This window comes from Crocodylus porosus, unplaced genomic scaffold (genome assembly GCF_001723895.1).
Source record: "Crocodylus porosus isolate Cpor-Errol unplaced genomic scaffold, CroPor_comp1, whole genome shotgun sequence".
NCBI classification, from domain to species: Eukaryota; Metazoa; Chordata; order Crocodylia; family Crocodylidae; genus Crocodylus; species Crocodylus porosus.
This window is the reverse complement of record NW_017728910.1, coordinates 30,719,370-30,738,836: the sequence shown is the minus strand read 5'-3', so window position 1 is coordinate 30,738,836 and position 19,467 is coordinate 30,719,370. Positions and strand designations below refer to the sequence as shown.

The following is a 19,467-nucleotide window of genomic DNA, read 5'->3' as shown; positions in this document are numbered from 1 at the left end:
GATTCACCTTCAGAAGGGAAATGATTCTGCTCCTCTATTCGGCACTGGTGAGGTCAGATCTGGAGTATTGTATCCAGTTTTGGGCGTCCCACTATGGAAAGATTGCAGACAAATTGAAGAAAGTCCAGCAGAGGGCAAGGAAAATGGTTAAGGGGCCAGGGCACATGACGAGAGACTGAGGGAACTGTGGTTATTTAGTCTGGAGAAGAGAAAACTGAAGAGACTTTGTTACAACCTTTAACTACCTGAAGAGTGGTTCTAAAGAGAATGGAGCCAGACTGTTCTCAGTGGCAGCAAATAACAGAACAAGGAGCAATGGTCTCAAGTTGCAAAAAGGTGAGTTTAGGTTAGATATTAGGAAAAAACTTATTTCACTAGGAAGTTACCAGTTTACTCAGAGAGGTTGTTGAACCTCTATCCTTGGAGGTTTTTAAGACACAGCTAGACAAAGTTTTGGCTGGGATGATCTAGTTGGGGATGGTCCTGCATTAAGCAGGGGGTAGGACTGCATGACCCCCTGAGGTCCCTTCCAACCCTCATTTTCCATGATTCTATGACTGTAGTAAAAATAGATTGTTTTAAAGAGGTGTTAGGCCAGCAAAACAGCTCACATTGACTGTTCCTATTATAACTATCCCTTTCATCCTTATTCAGTACTCATGTAGAAGGTATGTTTACTCATGCCCTATTTTGATGGCTGAAGCGGTCCATGGGCCTTGTGCTAAACTGCAAAGGGTTGAATCACATAGCTAGCTAGCTAGCTAGATAGATAGATAGCTATGAATGTAATAATGACTTACTGAGGTGCACAGAGAAGATGTCTGTCTGTCTGAGTGTGTATGTGTATTTATATGTAAATTATTATATGCACAGTTTTCTACTGATTTGTGTCCACTGACACTTGGAAATGATCTTTTCTGGAAGTTAGCAGATTCCAGATTGAATCTTTCAGCTTAGGTTTTTCATGTATTTTTACAGCTCTGTATTTAAAAACAACCATCACCCCTCCCCTGAATAAAACCCTGCCAGTTAATAAGCTCAGAAGGACAGCAGAACCTATAAACATTGTTTGGGAGCTAAAACCGCTTCTGATGGAGAACACTGTTTTCTCTTGCTGGAACTGTGAAATCAGGCATAGGAAAGCAGAAATACAGGTGGGATATTTTCTTGTTTCTCATTTTAATAAAATCTCTGCCCTTGGGCCAAGTATAAATATTGCACTTTTTTCTGTCCCCATAATTGGGACTTCTGCTCTGTTGGAGGTCTCAGTACCATATTCATATATTCTATTTTTTTTCTGAATATAGGAACTTTTTTTTTTCCCTCAAGAAATGTGTTGTTGGCCAGTGTAAGAAACTGAGTTGCTGCCAGTTTCTCATGTAATAAAAGCATATTATTCCAGTGTTTCTGTAAATGTCATCACTACCAAAATATTTCTACACATGCTGGACTGGGAAGTGATGCTTGCCAGATGTTTTCTGTGTTCAAGGCCATTTGCTAGGCCTGTCAGTATATATTTTTCTAATTATGAATGGTCTTGATGGCAGGCACAGTCAAAAGCATCTCCTTTCAAAGTCAGTAGAGTTACACTAGTAAAAATGCCCCTAAGTCTGAACAGGAGAAAACTCTGGAACTTTAAAACAGATGCCTGCATTAGTTAAAGTTTCTGTATGTGGCAGGCTGGCCAGTGGGCTCACTGGCAGCCTGGACTATTAGCTTGAGTCTGAAGGGCTCGGGCTTCATTGGTGGAGACAGTTTTTCCTTCTTCAACAATCAGAGGAAGGCAGAAGGAAGGCAGCCCTTCCCTGAAACAGGGGTGAGGTGAAAGAAAGGATCTGAAAGAGAACTAACCCCTCAGGCTGTCTCATTGGCCCATTCCCAGTCTGGGATGGACTAAAAAGAATAAAAGCCTCTAGGCTGAGCACACGGGCAGCTTCGACGTAGGTCTGGGAGCAGACAGGACTGCGGCAGCTGCACAAGGCAGCACGGGTCCCCATCCCTGCATGACGCAGAGGCAGAGGCAGAAGCCCTTGGTGCATGGGCCGATGCACACAGCTGGAGAGCCAGTGCATAGAATGGTTCACAGAGGGTCCAGGAGCAGACAAGACTGCAACAGCTGCACAAGGCAGTGCGGGTCCCCAACTCTGCACAAGGCAGGACCTGGGCCATCAGTGCACAGAGTGGTGCACAGGGCCGTAGAGCTGACAAGGCTGCACTAGGCAGCATGGGCCTTTCCCCCTTTAGTGCATGGGGTGGAGAGTGGACCAGCAGAACTGCACGAGGCACCTTCGGTCAGCCATATCAGCAAGGGGGGGACCTCACCCCAACACACCACTGAAGACAAGCCCAGCCCTTCAAAAGCTGCGGGGTCATGAGTCACCCAGGAAGGGGATTCTCACAGGGGAGGAGGGGCCCCTCCCCACTGCGGGTAGCTGAAGGGAAGCCCCTGATGGGAGGGGACAATTCACCCTGGGACATAAAGAGGAATCCAGGGCTTCTGTTTGGTATGGGGAGTTCCCTGGTTTAGGGCTCTGCCTAGCTGAGTGACCTTGAGAGGGTACTGGTGTTCTGGTAGGTGACAGGGCCCTGCTTGGGTTGTTATTTCTTTTTTGGGCACTGCTGCTGTGTCTCTGTTGGGTTCCATTTCTTTTTTTCCCATGCTGCTGGGATTCTGTTATTACCCTGCATCTTCATTGTTGTATTAGAAAAGGATTATCATCTGTCCTATATCTGTATTTATTGTATTGATTATTTTATGAATAATCTTTTTGATATAACTTCATTGTGTATGATACATATATTGTCCTATCACTGTCAGGCATTTTTGACATGGGGTTGTACTGATTATCTTTAGGTATGTATGTTTTATTTTATGTAACCTTTATTATGTGTGTTTAAGTATTGCTCCATTATTGTCTTATTGTGTTATTTTTGTCATTGGTCTATGAATTAACCTGCATTTTATCATTGAGTGCCCCTCTTCCCCTGTGGGCTGGAGGGCCCCAGCAAGGGGCAGGGACTGCAGGCTAACCAGAAAGCCACAGGGAGTTAGGCCTATGCTGGAGTTTGGGGTTAATTAGAGTTTTATCTGGGTGAATTTATACCTGTAAATAGCATTTGTGTGTGTGTGTGTGTGTATAGATTTATGCCTGTAACTTATCTATTACTGTGTAACATTAAACCTGTACATAGTTAAGAATCATTGTGACTCCTGCTCTACTGTATAGGGAAGGAGGTGAGCTGGCCTATATGTAGGCACCCATCCTATCCACAGCATACACTTTCCCGCTAACATCTCATCCATTTGAAGAAGGGGTACCTTCAATGTACCACCTGGGTTACATGTATAATTCTCTGATATTATGCCTGGATACCATGGGCATTTATACACATACTTTTCTGTGCTGGAATGTGCTGGAAATCTGGCATGTTGGAGCAGACTCAGTTAATCAAGTCTGCTTTGCCACAAGCTTATGCACCCCACACTGCATCGCTTGCAGTTGTATAAGTGACAAAATGCACGTTAGCGTGGAGAAAATGGTGGCAGTGCGCTTTTGAACTAAAACACCTTTTGATGTGTTTTAGTTCAGAAGCGGACCACCAACATTTTCTGTGTGCCGATGTGCATTTTGCTACTTATACAACTGCATGCATCACAGTACATGCATGTGTAAAAATGCCGCATGTTGTGGAATGGGTGAAAAGTATTGTATGCCCCATTTTATAAGCCATTTAGCAGTTTTACAGTTTTACGTGATCGTTGTATGATTCCAGTCAACTTACATATTTATGCTTTTGCTAGAAAAGCATTGCTATTTTATATAATAGAGTCTCACTGATTTCCAGTAAAAAATATGCTCAGAAATGTCTAAAAGGTGTAATTTTCAGAAATATGCTAGGCATTTGAAAGTCTAAATTCTATTGACATTCCATGAGACTTAGACATGTAGGGGACTAAAACATATAATGGGAATTGCATGTTTAAGTCTCTTGGAAGGGGAAGATGAGGGCTGAGGAAGCCTTGGACTGCTAAACCAAGCGGCACCCACAAGTACAGCCCAGCCTAGACTGACGAGCGGAACATATACACAGGTAAGCAACAGGGGCCAGGGCAATGCTGAGATTAGGGGGCCAGTGCACACATCTTCAGGAGGCCTCAAATGCCTCTACACAAATGCTCAAGATGGAACTGGGACTAGCTACCCAGATCAAGTACAACAAGAAGTCCTTGTTTAAATACATAGGGGGCAAAAAGAGGGTACCAGGTAACGTGGGGCCCCTGCAAGACACACTAGGAAATCTGGTCGTCACACCAGACGACAAAGCTAGCTATTTAACAACGTCTTTGCCTCCATTTTCCTGACCCCCTCAGGCCCCAGAGGAGGCGCACCTAGGCCAAGGGTCAGCGAGGATCCAGTCAGGAAACTTCTGGAGGGACTGGATGTATTTAAATGAGTGGTCCAGATGATCTCTGCCCCAGAGTACTGAGGGAATTAGCTGAGGTCATTGCAGGATCCCCGGCACAGCTTTATGAGCACTCGTGGTGCTCTGGTGTGGTGCCAGGGGACTGGAAGAGGGCCAAAGTGGTTCCCATCTTCAAAAAAGGGAGGGAGGAGGACTCAGGAAACTATAGGCCAGTTAGTCTTACCTCGATCCTGGATAAGCTTTTTGAGAGAATTATCCTGGCACATGTCCACGAGGGGCCAGCGGGGGAGATTATGCTTAGGGGCAACCAACACAGGTTCATTAGAGGCAGGTCCTGTCAGACCAATCTGGTGACCTTGTACAACGAGGTCACAAAATCCTTAGATGCAGGGCTGGCAGTGGACATAGTCTTTCTGAACTTTAGGAAGGCCTTCCATTCTCATTAAAAAAACTGGGGGACTGTGGTGTCGACACCTACACAGTCAAATGGGTTCCTAACTGGCTGAAGGGCTGCACCCAGACAGTGGTGGTGGATGGGTCATTTTCGACCTGGAGGGATGTGGGCAGTGGGGTTCCGCAGGACTTGGTCCTCGGGCCTGCACCATTCAACATCTTCATCAGCGATTTGGACGATAGGGTAAAAAGCACCTTGTTCAAATTCGCAGACAACACTAAGATGTGAGGGGAAGTGGGCACACTAGAAGGGAGGAATAGGCTGCAATCGGACCTACACAGGATGGGTTTCAACACTGACAAGTGCAAAGTGATGCACCTGGGGAGGAAGAACTGGCACCATACCTACAGGCTGAGGAGCTCCCTTCTCGTCAGTGCAGAGGCAGAAAAGGATATTGGAGTCAAGATGAACATGGGCCGGCAGTGTGGGGATGCAGTCAGGAAGGCCAACCGCACCTTGTCATGCATCCACAGATGCATCTCAAGCAGGTCCAAGGAGGTGATCCTCCCCCTCTATGCGGCACTGGTTAGGCCACAGCTGGAGTACTGTGTCCAGTTCTGGGCGCCGCACTTCAAGAGGGATGTGGACAACATGGAGAGGGTCCAGAGGAGGGCCACTCGCATGATCAGGGGCAGCAGGGCAGGCCCTACAAGGAGAGGCTACAGGACCTGAACCTGTTCAGCCTCCACAAGAGAAGGTTGAGGGGGGATCTAGTGGCCATTTACAAACTGGTCAGGGGGACCAGCAGGCATTGGGGGAGTCCCTGTTCCCTGTTCCCCCAAGCACTGTTCCCCCAAGTGACAAGAAATAACGGCCACAAGCTGGCAGAAGGTAGATTCAGACTAGACATCAGGAGACACTACTTCACTGTCAGGGCGGCTAGGATCTGGAACCAACTTCCAAGTGAAGTGGTGCTGGATCCTACCTTGGTAGTCTTTAAGAGGAGGCTAGATGAATACCTTACTGGGGTCATATGGCCCCAGTACTTTTTCCTGCCAAGGCAGGGAGTCAGATTTGATGATCTGCTCAGGTCCCTTCTGACCCTATAAACTATGAAACTATGAAACTATGGATGCTTTTGAAAATTCATAGATTCATAGATTTGAGGGTCTGAAGGGATCTATTAGATCATTGAGTCCAATCCCATGCCCTGGGCAGGAAAAAGTGCTGAGATCAGATGACCCCAGCCAGTTGTTTGTCCAATCTCCTCTTAAATACCTCCAAGGAAGGGGATAGCACCATCTACCTTGGAAACATATTCCATATTTTGGTAAACCTTACTGTAAATAATTTTTTCCTGATGTCCAGTCTCTCCTTCAGTTTGTGGCCATTGTTTCTTGTTATCCCGATGGTTGCTCTGGTAAACATTGTATCCCCTATTTCCTGCTGTCCCTCCCTGATGAGTTTGTAGACAGCCACAAGATCACCTCTCAGACTTCTCTTGCAGAGGCTGAAGAGATTCAAGTCCTTCAATCAGTCCTTGTAGGGTTTTTCCTGTAGGACTTTAATCAGATGGATGGCCCTCCTCTGAACCTTTTCCAGGTTATTTACATCACTCTTGAAGTGCAGTGCCTAAAACTGGACACATTACGCCAGCTGCAGCCTAATCAATGCCATATACAGAGGAAGTATCACCTTCTTAGACCTGTTTGTGATGCACCTACTTATGCAACAAAGGGTGCAGTTACCTTTACTTATTTCTTCATCACATTGGTGACTCGTGTTTATTTTGGAGTTGACTATGACTCTGAGATCCCTTTCCACAGTTGTGCTGCTTAGATTGTTATCTTTCAGGCTGTAGGAGTGTTGATGATTCTTCCTCCCTAGGTGCAACACATGATACTTATCTTTGTTAAACTGCATCCTATTCTGTTCCACACACTTCCCCAGCCTGTTCATATCTACCTGGATTTGTTCCCTGCCCTCTAGTTTGTTTACCTCACCCCATAGTTTGGTGTTGTCTGCAAACTTGGACAGAGTGCTTTTTACTCCCTCATCCAAGTCACTAATGAAGATATTGAACAGTTATGGTCCCAGAACAGAGCCTTGGAGGACTCCACTCTCCATACTTCTCCAGGTAGAAACTGGCTCATCCACCACCATTCTCTGGGTGCATCCCATAAGTCAATTTTCTACCCACCAGACTGTGTAATAATCCATGTTGCGACTGTTCATTTATGTATAAGAATGGGATGCAACGCTGTGTCAAAGGCCTTTTTAAAAACTAAGTAAATGGCATCTACCTCTATTTCTTCATCCAAGTATTTTGTGACCCAGACATAAAAAGGAACCAGGTTAGTCAGGCAGGTTCTGCCTGCTATGAACCCGTGCTAGTTGCCCCTTAGCTTTATTTTACCCACTGGTCTCCCACAAATGTGATCCTTAAAAATTTTCTCAAAGGTCTTGCTAAGAATAGAGGTGAGGCTAACCAGACTATAGTCACCTGGTTCCTCCTTCCTCCCCTTCTTGAAAATGGGATCACATTGGCCCTTTTCCAGTCCTCCAGGAGCTGTGAGTGCTCAAACAGTCACGTCAGTGGTTCTGCTACGACTCCAGCTAATTCCCTAAGTACTTAGGATGAAGATCATCAGGGCCTCTTGACTTAAATATATCCAACCACTCCAAGTACCCCTTTACTAGGTCAGGCTAACAGTTGGTGGGTTGGTATCTATCTCACGCTTACCTAAAGTTCCATTGGGATGCACGCTTGTATCTGTGTCCAGGAACACAGATGCAAAGAAATCATTTAGGAGCTATGTTTGACCATCTTATCTATTACCAGTTGCCCTAGTCCATCTTGAAGGGGCCCTTTGTTATCCTGCACTTTCTTTTTGCTCCCTATAAATTTAAAGAATGACTTTTTGTTATCCTTAACTTTTGCTGCCAGCCTAAGCTCCATTTCTGCTTTGGCTCTCCTCACTGCTTCCTTGCAAGCTTAAGCCAAGCAGGTATACTCCTCCTTGGTGGCTGCCCCCTGCTTCCACAGCCTGTAGACCTCTCTTTTCCCCTCCAGGCTCTCCTGGATTTTCCTGCTCAATGAAGAGGGTTTCTTTGCTCTTTTGCCCCCCCTTTATGTGAACTGGGATGGTCCCCTTCTGTGCCTGCAGGATTAGTCCCTTGAAAAACTCCCACCCTTCTTGGACTCCCATCTCCCCAGTGTTTTTGCCTGTCAGTCCTTCCCCTCCCTAACTAATCTCCTAAATTTGTTGAAGTTGGCCTTCCTGAAGTCTAGCACTTCAGCCATACTAGTTATCTTTCCCACCTTTTGCTGGACAGTGAACTCTATCAATAGGTGGTCACTATCCCCTAGGTTACTTTGTACCTGCAGATCCCCCAGCAAATCGTCCCCTGTGGCCAACACCAAGTCTAGTAAGGTATTTCCCCTAGTGTGAGCAGTTACCTCCTGGGAATTGTACCTAGCTTTTTTTTCCCCCAAAATGAAATGATGGGGATATAATTTAATTGCTTAAATTTTGTTTTAGATAATATGAGAATTTCTCAATATACTTAATACACACATGATGAGCAATATTTTTAGTTTAGCAATGTTTCACTGCACAGAGCAAAAAATGGCTGATTTTAATTTTTTTCCTACAGGCATCCATAACATTTGCTGAAGTTCACACATAAATATTGTAATATTTGCTTGGAAATGGAAGCACTAGGAGTAGGGACAGAAATTACACATATACCAATATAAGTGTTCGGAAACAAATCCAAACCTGTAACACAACAGAAGTTCAGTGTGCATAAATCACTTTCAGAATGTCTGGAACTGATTTAAGATAGTCCTGGCTTGATCTAGTATCAGACTTACCTGATTTAGGTTAAAATGGTCTATAGAACTTCTGCCCCGGATCCCCTCCTGACTCAGGGTAGGTCACAGTCCCCCAACAATCCCAAGCCCCTTTGTGGGAGATGTGCTAGAACACAGCTCACTGCTCTAACCCACTGCCTATACTTTGTGCCTAGCTGGCCCCATCCCTGAGCTCCCACAGAGATGGAAAGGGGCTCAGATCTGGCCAGTGAGCAAGCAGGCCAGCACAGGTGTGGGGTGGGGGAAACAAAGGCAGGGCTTCCCCAGGTATGGTACCCCTTCACTGCCCCCTGTGCAGGCCCCAGCCCATGAGCAAGCAGTTCCAGCAAGGCAGGGGAGAGAAGAGAGGCAGGGCTTTCCCCTGAGACCAGACTCCAGTGTTGGGCAGGGTAGGGGGAAATGGACCCCTTCCCCAGACCTGGTCCGCCTGCTGGGGTCTGCTGGGGGGAAGGCTGCATTAGGGGATTCCCCCTCCCCCCACCCAATGCTAGCCCTGCCTGGCTTGGCCTTGCTGTAACCCTGCCCTGCACCCACCCTATGTCTCAGCCATGGGAGTGGGTGGGTGGGAGAAATGAAACGCCATCTGGGACCTAGCCCCTCCATGGGGTCTGACATAAGGAAGAAGCTGTGGCTGGGGGTCCCATCCCCACAAGAAGCCCTTAGCCAGCCCGACCCACCTGTCAGGTGCTGGAGCTGGGGGGAAAGGGGGAAACAGACCCTTGCCCTGACCCTAGGCTCCCCCACTGGGTCTGCCATAAGGGCCTAAAGCAGGGGGCATTTCCCCCCACTCCAGCCCAGCCCTGCTGCTGGGTATCTGCTGCAGCCTGCTGGCAGCCACTGGTGCTGCCACCTGTGAGATATGGCAGGCAGGCTGCAGTCTTGTGGCAGGTGGCAGGACTTGTTCCTGCCCTCTATGGAGTGCTCCTGTCCCTGCTACCCAGTACAAGCTTCTTGGACTGCCTGACACATCCTGCTGGAGCCCAGCACCAGCAGCAGCTGGTAGGATGCCGCAGGCAACCCCAGGGGCTTATGCTGAATTATGGAGCCATATCCTTCTTTTTATGGAGCCCAACCTGCTGTGCACGGATGGGAAAACTCCTCGGGCCTGGTTCTCCCCTAGCTAGGAAGACCTCAGCTTGGACTGTGAAGTGTGGGGTGGTGGGTTTCCCCTCCTCCTTGCATGTCAGTGACACGCCAACCTGACTGCACGGGGCACAGTCACCATCCCCCTGCCACTGGACAGGCCAGGGCCCAGGGAGATCCCAGAGCAGCTGATGGAAACCCCCTGAAGGCCTGGGCCTCACCTCCCCCTCCCACCAACCCCACACTCCATGCTGCTAAATGCCCACTCAGACCCAGATGTGGGTGACAGCAGGGGGTTGGGGACTTCTGCCAGCACCCAATCGGGGATGGCCCCACTGGCTAGAAGGCTGGGAGGCGTGCCTTTTGGCCTAGGCTACTGCAGGTTTCTGCCTGGTTTTCCCAACTGAAATGTAAATGTCTGTTATGTTTGATATCAGTTCAATCTACAGAGCTTAGAAAAAACCTGCATTGATTGACTTGATTCCAACTTGGGCTTTTTGAGTGTCTGTATTTAGCTTATGGGGTTAGGGATTTTACTATGTCTAATACTAGTATGCCTTTCACTTACAACCTGACTAGACTTACTTTTCCGGTTTAAAAAAAAGAGAGTGCTGGAAAGTGCAGATCAATTTTGAATAGCCAAGGTAATGTGAAAGAAAATCACCATAACTATAAGGAAGATACGTAAAAGGCAAAGATGGGTGTGGTCAAAGTCACTTGGTAGTTTTCCTGTGGTGCCTCACAAACCCATCAGATGTACCCTGCGTGTCACTAGTCCTGTTTGTTGTTTTTATTGAAATCTCAGTGTTTCAATTTAGGAAGGCAGGGGTTGCTGCGTTTATTTAGAAGTTCTGAATCTATACCTGCATCATGAAGAAAAAGCACAAAACTTAAGACATTTTAGACTTCTAATTAAACCAAAATCTTTTTTTTATATTCAGCTGAGCTGAAATCATCAAGCAGGGAACTAGGTGCCTTTCTGGCTTTCTTGGGCTTCTGTTCCACTAGGAAACTGCCATTTTTACTAAAAATGATGCTGTTTTTTTACATGGATCCAAAAAGATGAGATATGTTCAAGAATTGTTAAGTATCTGCAACTCCCATTAAAGTTAGAGGCCTTGATCCGGAATGATTCTGAGACCAAACTTGAAGGAGGGTAGCACCTAATTCAGTGCCTTGCAAAGTTTAGGGTAAACCAGGAGGTGTAGGTGTTTCAGCAACATTTAGGATTTGGTCACAGTGCAAACTGTACACTATACTGTATACACTGTGGTCTCATGTCTTAAGGACCGCCCAGTATTATTATATTATTTTTCAAGCTCTCCATTAAGATTGTGAGACTAACATGGCACAGATCAATGTAACTGAGAGGAGAAATCATCTCAGGGTACGTTGAAATAGGAGAGAAGAAACTCTACCATTTTATCACAGCAAATTGACCTAATGCATGAATGAAAGTCATTGTCTATAAACATTATCTCATCTAGTAGCACCAAGAGAATATGTGGAATGAAAATTACTAATTCAAGTTTACTTACTAGGGGCTAGAAGGATAACTAAAATAGGAATCTCAAAGCAGTCTTAAATCTCTCAGTGAAGATATGAGTATTTTAAAATAATGGATGCCAAGGGTTGTACAATAGGGGCTGAAATATAGCTAAGCAATCTCCCTCTGGCAATAAGCAAGATCTAAGCAAGTTAGACATAACAAACACCCTCTGTGCAACAGCAGGAAGCCTGAGAAAGAGAAAACAGAAGACAAAAGTGCAAGCAAGGGATGGTAGCGGAACATGGACTCCCTACGTATCACGTCTCATCGGGAATAGGGTTATGAAGAGGAAGCTAATCTAGTGGTGGCTGGCTACCTACTGAGAAAAGTGTATATTCTCTGTTTGCTGAAAAGGCCTCCAGTGTCTGGTACCAAGTCTTATGAATTGCCTCACTATCATATGCTCTCACTAGTAATTACTCATGGTGGAAGAAGAACGGTTTGGGACTTTATTTCTCTTTCCATAACTGAAATATTGCAAATGGCTCCTAAATCACATCTAAATTAAGCAGGTCTAGCATATAGGGACTGCGGTCAAGAAAGAACTTGACCCCCCCCCCAAAAAAAATTTTAAAAAAGTAAGCTTCTGGGTATTTTCAGGCACCCTGCAAATGAGAACCCATAAGCACAGCACAGTGAAGACCATCTGGAATGGTTCTCATTTCTCTCCATGTCCCAATAACTGAGGAAAGCAAGGGTGGGCTTGCTACTGCACATTCTATCTAGACATTGGTGATTTCCCTTCTCCTAATCTTTTATTTTGATCCATGGCTCAGAGATGTGGTAATTTGGCTATTTGCTGTCTGAGATGACATTCAAACTCCTGCATAGATGAAAAGGTCTTATGTTAATACGAAACTGTATATATATGAATCTCATTTCTTTACTCTGACCTAAACTATTTATTTTCTCATGGTTTAGTTTACTTTGTGAGACACTTGTAGCACTAGTAGTAATGTAATTAATATTTTATGATACTAGTCCATCAAAAAGCTCACAATAAATACTGCATGTAACCAAGTTAAAACCAGGTTGAGTGTCTTGAAGAAATAAGCAAAATATATTTTATTAACTTAAACAGGTTTGATCAGAATTCGCATATTACATTTTGTATCATGTTTCTTGTTTTACAGTACTATGTATTTATGGTAAAAACAAAACATCTTTCCATAGTTGGTTTGGCCCTTTCACGCAGTATTTGTCTTACATAAATGATTGGTCTATGTTCCCTTCTTCTATAGGGGAAGCATTGAACTAAAGGTCCTCAAACTCAAGACAGTCATCCTGCCTTCTGCTAATTTGAGGATTTCTTAAATTGTGTAAGTAATGTAAGTAATTAAGCATCACTTGCTTACTTGGAATTGGTGAGAAATTATTCTGTAACCATGTTTTTGTCTTCTCCTCCGCTGTTGTAGATTGGATATAGAACAGTTTCCTGAGCAACTGCCAAACTTCTGTCTCTCCTTTGTGTATTTCATTTCACAAGCCTTTTACTTTTCAGGTGATTATTTTAGAGTCTGCTTACATGGCACCACGTAGTGCCACCCAAGCTAGCTCAGGTACCAGAAGCAGTATAGCTAAATTGGCACTACTCTGCCCAGTCTGTAGTCCTGCAGAGAAGTGAGATATATATAGCCGTAGCAAATAATCAAAAATACAGCAATACTGATAACTATGGTAGACCTTAAGCTGAATTTGAGCAAACAGCCTGCTTTTGTTGCATAAAAGCCAAAACATGCTGGGTTGTATTAACAGGAGTGTCACTTCCAGATCAAACGAAGTGATTCTTCTGCTCTATTCAGCACTGGTGAATCCTCATGTGGAGTCCTGTGTCCAGTTTTGGGCCCCACACTTCAAAAAGGATGTGGACAATTCAGAATGAGTCCAGCAGAGAGCAACAGAAATGTTTAGGGGCCCATGATTAGTTGATTAGTTATTTAGTCTGGAGTAGAGATGACTGAGGGGGATTTGGTATCAGTCTTCAAATACCTGAAGGGTGATAGGTGATTTACAGAGAGCTGGAAGTGGGCTTTTGTCCAAGGCTGTAGCAGACAGGATTGGAGCAATGGCCTCAAACTGAACCTTAGGTTGGAGATTAGGGGGAACTTTCTGACCGAGACCGCATCTACACAGGACACTGATGGTGTAGTTGTTACTGTTTAGTCATTTAGTACTTATATAAACAAGGACTAAATGACTGCAGTAACTGGAGTTCCTGTGCAGTAGCAGTGAGGAATGGCTTTTTCACGATGCTGACTGTATAGTAGCCTAAGACTACTCTGTAGTACCATTGCACCATGGTTTCTGCCATGTGACACTAGTGCACAGTAGTCAGGACTACTGTGCAGTCAGATGTGGCCTGAGAGCGGTCAAGATTTGTAACAGGATACCTAGAGCTTCCCAAACTTTTTCTCAGATAAACCCAATTTATGACCCCATTTCTTCAGCATGGCCCCTCACTCCCAGTTGACAGCCCCTCACTTTCCACCCCCCGTGCCCCTAAATCCCCAGCCACAGCCCCCTGGCCCTGGCAGTGTCTCTCACTCCCCTCCCACAGCTCCCTGACTCTGCTGGTGCCCATTGCTCCCAACCTGCAGCCCCCAACCCCCTGCCCCCCAGGGGCAGTGCCCGCAGCCCCTTGCCCCCACACCAGTACGTGAGCCCCAGCTACCACCCATAGGAGATGGTGGCTACTGTGGTGGGAGCAGAGCCCTGCTCCCCGCAAGTCCCCTGTCCCCTCCCCTATGGGAGGCGTGACAGAAGCAGAGCCTGTGGGGGAGGCAGGGTACGGGCTGCCTCCTGAGAGCTCAAGGCTCCCTGCCCTGCTGTCCTCCCCTGGGGGCTTCACAGGCCAGTGGGCAGGACCCAGCATGGGAGGAAGTATCATGGTGCCATGGCCACCATGCTGAGGTACCTTCTGCCCACCCAGCAGCAGTGGGGGAACAACTCTGCACTGCCACAGCTGCCATGCCTCACCTTGTTTGCCATGGTGGCATGGCACTTCCTCCCATGCTAGGTCCCACCCACTGGGCTGTGGAGGTGGCTGCTGCCCCGAGCTGGTCTGGCCTGGCTGCTGCCCCATGCCCCACTGTGGGTGCAGAAATCCCAGGGGCACATAACTCCCCCTGCTATGTTGCCTTGCCCCCCACCATCCCCTACCACCACATCACTGGTGCTCCTCCACCACATTGCCTGTGCTCCCCCACTCCTCCAGTGCATTGCCTGTGCCCCCATCCCTTCCTGCCCCCATAGACTTACTTGGAGGGAGCTGCAGGAGCTGTTCTCCACCACTGTTTGGCTGTCACATGCATGTGTGCGCACATATCCACATGGCATCCCCTGCCTCCAATCACCCTCCCCTGCTCCCCACCCCCCAGCCCCAAGAAGACCCTGGCAGACTGGAACTCTACCATCCTGCAAAAGGAAACCCATGTTTTCTCACCTTTTTCTCCTTGAAAGGAGAAATATGTTTTTCTCCTTTAAAGGAGAAAGTCTACAGCTTTCTCTGTTAAAGGAGAAAATCCACATTTTTCCACAGCAAATGGAAAACTCAAATCCTTGTTTCTCATGACCACGTTCACTTATGTTATAACCCTATTTTGGGTTGCGACCCAGAATTTGGGAGCAACTGACTTAGAAAGATTGTGGAAACTCCATCCTTGGAGGTTTTCAAGAGCAGGTTAAACAGACGCTTGTCTGGGATGGTTTAAAGAGAGGTAGTTAGTCATGTTAGTACTAAAGTCAGTGAGAAGGCAGGGTAGATATGCACCTGTAGGGACTAACTAAATATGGTATATGATGGTTTAGTCAGGGATGATCCTGTCTTGAGCAGGTGGCTGGACTAGATGACCTCATGAGGTCCCCCAGTAATACTTTTCTATGATCCTACTGCTTCTGATACCAGCCAGTTTGTTCAGAACTTCATTGCACTGCATTGTGCCTGTCATACTCTTACTGACTTTTACTGAGACATTTCAGCATTCATTTATAAGAAATGTAATGTGTGTGCTTACACAGAAACCCCCAACCCACATCTTAATATTAGAATTTAAGAACCAAAACAATCCTGGTTTATAGCAACTTTTCCGTATGCTTTTCTTCAACACCTGTCATTCGTGGTTGTTTTGGAATATTGGGACTAAACACTGGATTTCTTCTTTTAAGAATCTGTGCAGTATCTTCTTACCCCTTACCGTGTAAGGGGTAACAATGCTCATGTACTTCTGAGTGCATAAACTTTTGAGATGACTTTTTTGGCTGCTCTACATCTCTTGGCTTTTTACACAAATTTAATTGCAGTGAGCCAAGCTATTTTTACCTAATATATGATTTAATCCATATGTCTTTTTACACACTGTTCAGTATAAAACTGGCAGATGCTGACTGAAAATGTAACTGGAATGTGAATCCTTAGAGCCCTCCTTCCTTTCTGCACTAGAATTTATCTCTGTGGTATTTATTTCAAAGAAAAAACTTTCTGTGTATGACCTTTAGGATTGGGTTATTTGTGACTAAAAACATTATTCTTTCCTGGAACTTTCCATATAATGATTGAAAGCATTGACTCACACAATTCTTGTATTAGTAAAGGTACTGTCCTTTAGATTAGATGTTCTCTCTTCCTGTCTGTGTTTGCTTTCTTTTGCCTCTTGTTGCTTTTGTTGGAGTCTAAAGGAAGGCTTAAAATTCCATGGCATCTTTCCAAATAGTATGGAAAACCTTAGTGTTTTCATCTTTAGATTTTCCATCTAGTGTTTTTGCAGGATATAATGGTATCTTGTACTTGTCTACAGTCATTGCATTGTTTCAAAACAATTTAAGAATCATGAAGCCTAATGTAAAATACATGCAACTAGCAGTGGAACCATCCAGCAAGTCATCTCCAGCTTGTCTTCACATTTCAGAAAATCTTATATTCCAATCCCTGAACGAAAGTATATATAACTTTTTGTTTCTGAATGGTATCTCAAGCTTCAAAACATTAATTTTCTGAATTCTTTTATAGATGGCAGCTGGTGAGTGTCTGGTCAAAAAAAAAAAAAGATACGTCCACTCCCTCTCCAGCCCATCTCTACATGAAGCCAAGTTATCTTTGAATGCATCTTTCTTCTATGACCAAACTCTGTAAATGAACACCAAAATGATCAAATGGTAAAAGACACACAGTATATGATTTACTATAAGTGAATTGAGCCTTAGGCATCCCAAGATCCAAAAATGAAATCTAAACTAATGGGGGGAGGGAGGGAAAGAAAAAACAAGGCTTCCAAAAGAAAAGGAGAGAAAAATGTTTATGCAGTAAATCACTTTTAAACAAAAAGAAGCTTAATATATTTGGAGATCTGAGTGGAAAGCAAGTAATGCAATCAAATAAGGACAGAGGCTTAAAATCTTTACCTGCTTCACATCTGCAACAGTGGCTTTATACTTTAAGATGGGATTCGAGTGCATTCAGTTAGTGTATGTGCTGGTAAGACAGTCATTTTCTTACCAGCGGGGGATTACAGTCCCCAAAAATGTGCTCACTCCAACATAGCAGTAGGTGCTGCTGTTACTCCTGAGCTAGAATACTCATTAATCAAAATAAAAAGACCAAACTATTATATAAAATAATAATTTACCAGACAAGTATTTTGAGTCTGTCTGAAACAGATGATCTGAGCATATTGCCCAGTCCTTGGTTTCTTATTTCCATAAAAAATTGGAAAGAGGTGTGTCTGGTCTACTTAACTTTTTTTCCCCCAGGTACAAATGTAGTATTCATTGCAAAGCCTGTGTGTGTGTGTTTCCCTCCTCCAGTCCCCTTTACTTGCTCTTGCAAAAGCTTTTACCTCATGTATAAATTTATTGCTGGGATATTTCAAACATGCATATTCTCCTCAGTACACTGTAAAGGACCAAGCAGGCATATGAAATAATATATCAGAGCAGTAGGGGGTCCTTTGAGTGTCTCTGAAAAATTCTGTTTTCTGCTAAATGCAAGGTATCTTTGTTAGTCGACTGGTATTTTCCATATAGTAGCTTTAAGAGAATATTTTAGAATGATCTGAAGGAGTCTAGCCATGAGTAATGGGATTAAACTGAGCAAAGGAAAATTTAAGCTGACTCTCAGGAAAAAAATTGTAATGATGAGTCCTATTAGATTCTGTAATGTGTTTCCAAAGGAATGCCTCATGTCTAGAGTGGACAAAGAGTTTGAGAATCTGCTGAGAAAATTATCTAGTTTGTGGAGGAGTATGGATCAGGTGAGGATGGATCAGTCATTTCCATCTTCCAATTTATAATTTGGTGTGCCTTACTGGGGAATAACATCATTCCGTATGGTTCCAGTTGACCCACTGTATAAGTTGCTTGTACTCAGAAGGAACATAACAGGAGTGGAAATGCTGATTCACTGGTATTGTTATGGTACACCTATTGGGAAGTCCCTAACGAGTATAGGATGCAATTCTGAAAAAGGCAAACTGCTGGTTTACAAAGAATGAATAAAATGGGTCTTTTCTAGAAAGAAGTCAGTACTTGGAGCTTCAGTCCTTAGTTTTATTTTACATTAGGGAGGAACATTGGTTATAATAACCAATTTCAGACCCACTCAGATATCCTTTCTGAGTTTGCATGCCACTTGGGAGAAACTGTAAAATAAGAATCACAATAAATCAGTGGACAAAAAACAAAGTGAAATGAAGCAGGGCTTTGGTTGAGCAAAAAACAAACAAACAAACAGACAAAACAACAAAAACCCAAATACAGAGGACATTTAAAAAGGAAGTAGAAAGAAGGGGAGGGGAAAAAATCTCCTTTTTAAATAAAAATAGATTTGTAACATTTACATATGCTGGTCACCTATTTGTTTCACTGAAGGCTAATTAGGTTGTAACATATAGGGTTATAACTTTCTCTAGCTTTAGTTTCGTAATGTTGCAAGTGATTAAGTTTGCAAAGCCATACACTCTGTAAGCCTCCATATTGTTAGGCTGAGTAAAAATAATTCTGTTTTGGGGTATAGATTAGGTTCTTGGTGCAGATATGAATCCAATCCATAGGACAGGAAGAGGTGATGCATAGCATTCTGCATCCTACTAATTCTGAGCCATTCTTTTAATTTTAGAAACATTTTTGTGAAATTTGTTATAATAATATCACCATGTTTTCTTGTGGGTTAGGTTATGCAATACACTTAGACCATACTAAATCTGTGAAATGTTAAAGTTAAAACATGTCATGAGCAGTCAACCATTAAGGGCTAATGTCTGCATAGCTCTGACCTGTTACTATAGGATTGGTGATGAGGGGCATGGCTAGGAGCCAGGACACCTGGGCTTTATCCCTGCTTCCAGGTTCTGGGAGCAGTGCATTCTGGGATGCTGGAGAACTGCAAATTGCTCATATTATCTCCATGGAAAAAACTGAAGTTACCCTAACACAAGCTACATAGCCCAGTTCAGTTAGCCCTTGCCTGAAGTGGCACAACTGAGTTACTTGGAGGACATTTAGCACAAGTTAATGAGCTTTAATATGTGGATGCTTGTGTTTTAAGTACCCTTAATATGGCCTAAGTGTAATATGTGAGGGTGAGATTACATGTTAGAGTTAGGTGCTAATTCTAAGGAATTCTAACAAATTCTAAGTCTATGTTAAGGTTAACAAGTCCTAGAGCAACTTTACACATGCTCTGGGGTGCAGGGTGGGCACTTGAATTAGAGTGGTTCTCAGGAGCCACTTTAATTAAAGCACTTTCAACTTCTCATGTATTCAGTGTCCCACACTTCAAAATGGTGGCAGAGGCACTTTTAGCTAAACCTCATTCCAGCTTAAGTTAAAGTGCCCACACCACCACTTTGAAGCAAAGGACCACTGAGTACATTCTCTTAGAATAAAGCCTCAAATCTGTACCACAATATCTACTAGTGCTCTGTTGAGTTAAGAAAAAAATAAAATTAATTCTACTTTTAAATAAACTCCTGTTTTTACAACCTTTACTTAGAAGTTGGATTGCCATTATGCTGAACCCCACCCCCTCCAAAAAGTAACAGAGATGGACACTTTTCATAGAAGAAAACTGCTACAAGAGCTCAGGTGGAATGCTCAACTATATTACTATTCTAGCTTCTTGGTTATTGTAAAAAGAAAATATTGGGG

General features: G+C 44.3%; 1 long non-coding RNA gene across 1 annotated transcript in view; it reads left to right on the top strand.

The window, feature by feature from the left end:
• LOC109308717 overlaps positions 1-2,231 on the top strand; it is a 4,189-nt gene extending 1,958 nt beyond the window's left edge. Inside the window, exons 2-3 of the long non-coding RNA XR_002100694.1 lie at positions 497-499; positions 2,220-2,231. This is a non-coding gene — a long non-coding RNA (uncharacterized LOC109308717). The remainder of the gene's footprint in view (positions 1-496; positions 500-2,219) is intronic.
• The last annotated feature ends 17,236 nt before the right edge of the window (positions 2,232-19,467 follow it).